The sequence below is a fragment of the Aythya ferina genome, assembly GCF_964211825.1.
Source record: "Aythya ferina genome assembly, chromosome: 4".
NCBI lineage: Eukaryota > Metazoa > Chordata > Aves > Anseriformes > Anatidae > Aythya > Aythya ferina.
In genome coordinates, this window is record NC_140300.1 from 13,327,629 (window position 1) to 13,333,947 (window position 6,319).

The window sequence follows — 6,319 nt, forward strand, 5'->3', positions numbered from 1 at the left end:
CACATTTGTTTAATTTTTTTTTCAGTCAGACTCCTCTCTTTCCAGTTCAGAAGGCACCAGATATATATATATTTTTTCTATTCTAAGCTAGTATTTAACATTGCTCACTTTTAAAACAGAAACTCAAGAACTAAACTCAATTTTCTGTTTGAAAGAATTACAGATTTTTTTTTTCTTTTTTTGTATTCCAGGACAAACGTAAAATTAAGATTAGAGTCAACCTACAACACTTTTACAGCATCTCGCCCCTTCTTCCTTCTCTGAATTTTTGTAGACAAAACATAAATTATTTTCACAACATCCTAGGCCCTTCCCCCTACAGAACAACTTCAATTTCTGAGTGCATCTTTCCCAATTCTATACCTTAAAAATAGTTTAAGAACACAACACGTTTGTGTTTAAATGCCAACATTTCTATAAGGAAGACACAAACATGCTGTTTCAGACATTTCCCCCACCAGAGATCACACAGAGACTGATGTTTTCAAATGCTGACAGAAAACACATCTCAAAGTCACCATTTGCCATCTGACCCTGTACCTCAGTCACTCTTACAAGGATAAAACTGAAGGCAGAGCTATCTACAGTATAATTTACAAAGGCCACTGCATGCTTTGCCAGTTGCCAAAACACTCAAACTTGTTATCAATAAACACCATCAAAGGTCAAGGCATTGCTCTGGTGGTGGGGCACAAGGGTGCTGAGATGTGGCTTGTAGGGGAGGACCAGGCGATGACAGAGATGGAGATGAGGAGAAGCCGAGGGGAAAGTAGGGAGAGTTCAACTAGAAAAATGCTTGCTACTTTCTGCTTCTCAGATTCCTTCTGTAGGACATCTGTGCAGTGGGGCACACTTAATCAGAGCAAATAAAGAAGCTAAGAGTGAAAAATTACTTGCAGTTCCTGGTTTAGCTCTGTCATGCTTGAAAGAATACATATATCTTGGTGAGCAGCTGATCAACACAAACTACAGCATTTTCATAAACATATTTCAACATTAAACTTTATTATGTAATGCACTGGGGCAGTGTCTCCTAAAATTAAGAATGGTATTACTTTCACACAGTTCATTGTACTTAAAACACAAATCTCCATCATGCACCCATGGAAAGACCAGTGTAATCTGTTCTGTAGGTGCAAGCACAGAAAGATCTGTATCTAGATTGCCCTAAGGACTATATTTTGTTTTTAGCACCTTGATATAGCGGAACCAGAAAACACTAAGAAATGAAGATTTAGTTAGCAGTAGAATTCTTCATTAGCTGGTCTGAGCTGCACACATATTAAGGCAATGTTAACCATTTTTTAAAAAATTCTCGATTTAAAAAATCAGTTTTGGAAGTTAGCATGTCAGAAAAAAAGAAACACTCATAAATACATTGATATTATCAGGAATATGTTGACATATTTTACTAAAATTACTAAAAGTAAATTTTAAGGATTTTTTCTCTCTCTCTTTCTCTCTTTAGTATTAATACTAGGAACTTTTTTTTTTTTTAAATGAAAATATAATGATAGATGTCTGTCTTGAAATTCATCTGCCTCAGTTAAATATTTCTTACTTGAAGATAGTTTATCAGTTATGATAATGCATTTATTTTCCATAGCGATTAACAGGATGACAAGAAAATCATTATTTCATGTGTGGAAAGGGCTGTAAAATATGAAGCAATAGCAGAAGTCATATGCAAGCATCTAATGCAAAAATTTTCTTCCCCTCCCAGAAGATTATTTTGCAGAGAGTTTTAACAGTTCTTTTCATATCTGATCAAGTTTTGTAGTTAAGAAGGCTGAATTGTTCCTTTATCCTTCAGGGTTTCCACTTATTTTTACAGCTACACAGCACCAGGAGAGGAGTCCCCAGCCTCCCCCATCTCTAGCCAGCTTCTGACTTCTACAGGTTGTGTCTGCTAAGAGTTAACTAAACCAGAGCTGACTGTTAAGGCAGCTTCCCACCACTCTGAGGAAACTACATTAAATCCTGTTAAGCCATAGTGATAATTTTAGGTCACTGTTGACTTACCTCCCTACCTGTAACTTCCTTCTCTGTTTGCATCCTTTATTTATTTATTTATTTATTTATTTATTGTTAATTTTGACATATTTTTATACAGGCAGCTGAAGTCAATAGCAGGGCCTTTCATTTTGTAAGTCAGTCAAACTTATGAAGGTGTCTTAAGTGTAGAGAGATTTGGCTAAGATGTCTCCCTGAAAGTACATCTAAAGTTTTAACAACTGTGACGATTGGAAAATACACACTATTTTGCCTTTTTATTGTCTTTGAATGTTGAAGGTAATGAACTTTTCTATGTATAAATGGGATGTCCCTCTTCTGCTGTATATCAGTTTGGAGGGGGAGAATCCAAGCATAAATAATCCATCAGCCCAGTTGCCTGGTATGAATTCAGACAAATATGTTTAACCAAACACGGATGCTTCAGAGGGTGTTCTTGTGGTTACTCCAACTGCTTTCGTTATACATTTATATTAACAATGTGTCTGCTCACCATGTGCAATAAAACAATTTCTGAGGCTCAGCCTCAGAACATGAGGCTTGTTCACCGCCTTAGATAATAGCACTGCTTGTTTGCACTGTTCTTATTGAACTTTCTAAATATATGTCATTTTCCTTTTCATTCTAGGAGTGATTGTACATTACAGCAATTACAGACAAACCCTTCCAGACAGTTTGAAGACCAAAACTTTCTTTGTGTGGAAGTCCAAAAGCAATTATTGGCATTACAGTTTAAGAGAAGCATTCCATCTCCCTGATGCAACAGCAGTAGCTTTCTGTGGCATGTTAAATAAAGCAAATTGCTCTGTAGGAGATTAATACATGCAGAGCTGTTATGAAAAAATAAAATCATACAGCTGCTCTGAAAGAAATAGCAATCTCCTCTTCAAAAATATACAGAACTTCTTCTGGCACTGTTATAAACATAAGACACCAAGCATCTTTAACCTTTGCTGTTACCTCCTTGATGTTTCATATATTGCTTCAAGACTCCATAAAGATACAAATGTGCTAATTATCAGTCAGGTCAAAATGGAAGATGACAGCACTTTCATAATACACACCAGAATATAGAAGTGAGTTATAGATTTTTTTTTTTTTTTCATAGCAGTTTCAATTTGCAGAAAAGAAGAAAATGAATGGACTAGAGGCTAGAAGAGATGACCTTAAAGCTCTGAAAGTCATATTTTCCTATTGTGGGGGATTCACCCCCTTCAGTTATGCTATCAAAAATAATTAAATAAAATTTTCACCTAACATATCTGTGAATTATTCACTAAGCTCAGTTAGGTGTGTGAGTACAAAAAAAGGGGTGATCAAATACACTTAGAATTGAATGTCTCAGAAAAAGTTGCAATATTACTGCAAGAAAAACAATGAGCATTTTTCAGCACTTTGAGATCCTCATATTAGTAGCATGAGAGGCTTGATCCTAAAACATGATTAACTGTTCACCCTAAATGTATTTATACCAGTTGACAATCAGTCTGGAAAAAAAAATCGTAAGAAGATGAAGAGGACACTATTACTAAAACAATAAATATATAGGACATAGTTGTCAGGTGAAAGAACAAAAATATGAGTATTCAGGAGAATGTATGCAATCAAAATAAATGGATCAAATATTACAGCAGCTCATTGGCATCTATAAATGGAGTTGTAGCAATTTTTTTTTCCAGATAAATTTCTGCTCTAGAGGATAGAGAAAGCTTTGAACAGAACAGAAAGGAATTGCTTTAACAGCTGCATTATAATAATGAAACATTAGAGTAGCTGATTTCCCCAGTCATCACACAGACTGTTGTTTTGAACAGTGAATGTGGTGAGGTTTGCAAAACAGAGAACACTAATTTTTCTGAGACAAAGCCAGGTTTACTAGGACAGACCCTGAACATGAGGAAATTCACTTTTTTTAAAGAACAAATTAAGCCACTTTGCTTTCCTCTCCATCAGAGTGAATGCCTGTCTAAAAATTTGATGGAAAAGCTGAACAGAGTATAGAGCATTCTTGGAGGGAAGGAGTTGGAGAGAAAAGGTAGAAAAGGTTGGCCAGAATATGATGCTTTTTGCAAAGTTTCAAGTGCCAAGGCAAAGAGCAGACTTCCCATAAACATCAGCATGCAAAACAAGCATGTGCTTTCCTATATTGTACTGATGTTTTGACAAATATATACTTTTTTTTTTTTTTTTCATTATAAAATGATTTGAGGGTGGTTAGTTAAGGCTAGTTATTAATTAATTTGGTATTTCTTCTGCCAAATATACTCTGGAAGGAATTGGCTTGTATCACCATTATGAGCCTTACACAATTCATAGAATCATAGAATGTCCTGAGTTGGAAGGGACCCACAAGGATCACTGAGTTCATCTCCTGACTCCACACAGAACCACCCCAAAATCAGACCTTATGTCTGATAGCATTGTCCAAATGCTTCCTGAGCTGTGGCAGGCTGAGGGCCCTGTGCCCGACCACCCTCTGGGTGCAGAATCTTTTCCTAACACCTAACCTGTCCCAGCCTGTCCAAGCTCCATGCCATTCCCTCAGGTCCTGTCGCTGTCCCCAAAGAGCAGAGCTCAGTGCCTGCCCCTCCTCTCCCCTCGCGAGGGAGCTGCAGGCCACCATGAGGCCTTCCCTCGGTCAGCTCTGCACTGGGCTGAACAAACCAAAGGACCTCAGTCACTTCTCATATATCTTACTCTCTAGACCTTTCAACATCTTCATAGCTCTCTTTTAGACATTCTCTAATAGTTTTATGTCCTTATGTTGTGGTGTCCAAAACTTCCTTTGTCAGGCCAGTCATGCTGAGCCTGATGCACCCTGGAGTACGGTTGGCTCTTCAGGCTGCCAGGGCACGCTGCTGGTTCATATTCAATTTGCCCTTAACTAGAACCCACCGATCCTTTTCTGTTGGGCTGCTCTCTATCCTCTTGTCCCCCATTCTGTAAACACAGCTAGGGTTGCCCCATCCCGGATGCAGTATCTGATACTTGCTCTCATTAAACTTCATATTGTTGGTGATTGCCCATCCCTCTAATTTGTCAAGATCTCTCTGCAAGGCCTGTCTACCCTTGATGGAGTCAACAGCTCATTCTAGTTTAGTGTCATCTGCAAATTTAGTGCAATACAAACATCTGCAATACCTTCAAGTCCTGCATCCAAGTCATTTATAAAAGCATAATTAAAATTAAATAAATAAATAAAATAGAGTCCTGCAGAACCCCACTACTGACTGGCTGCCAGCCTGATGTAACCCCATTTATTATAATCCTTTGAATTGAGCCTGTTAGCCAATTGTTCACCCATCATATTATATATATATATATATATATATATATTATATATATTATTATATCATATCATATTATATATATATATATTATATATTTGTCTATATTTGTCCTGTATGCAGGACATTTTGTCCAGAAGGATACCATGAAAAACGGTATCAAAAGCTTTGCTGAAGTCCAAAATATTTAAATCAACTGGCTTCCTTTGGTCAACTAGGTGGGTAACTTTTTCATAAAAGGAAATTAAGCTTGTTAAAAAGGACTTTCCACTTGGGAATCGATGTTGGCTGTGACCAGATGCATTGGAAAGATGACTATATTGTCTTTCATGTGTTCTTTAACAATTTTCTCCATAATTTTACCAAGCGCTGAAGTGAGACTGACAGGCCTATAATTACCAGGGTCTTCTTTCTTGCCCTTCATGAAAATTGGAACAACATTTGCCAGTTTCCAGTTTACAGGGACCTCTCCAGATTTCCAAGATCATTGAAAAACAACTGACAGAGCTCTCAAAATGACATCAGCCAGCTCTCTCAGTACTCTGGAATAAATCCCAATAGGCCCCATAGACTTATATGCATCCAGCTGGAGCATCAAATCCTGCATGAGTTCAGAGTTGGTTGGAGTTTGCCATTCCTGTGGTCATGGTCCATCAGCCCCAGGTTCCAGGACTCAGGACAAGGGCCCAGGACTAGTCCCACCGTGTTTCACTTTTATTAATGGTGTTGTGGCTCTGGGACAGAACTAAACCTTCTAGCTCTTCTTGCTTGTTCCTAATGCTATGTGCATTGGTGTAGAAACATTTCAAATGTGCTTCATTTTACCCAGCACCTCATGGAGCAGACTGAGGGATCTCATTAGCATCCATTCCCTCAATTTTGTCATGCTGTCCTATAGCTTATCACTGGCAAGCGTGTTTTTATCACTTTACCCCTTCAAATCTAGTTTAAAGACCTATCAATCAACTCTGCTAACTCTTGCACAAAAATCCTTCTTTCCTCAGAGAAAGGTGTATACC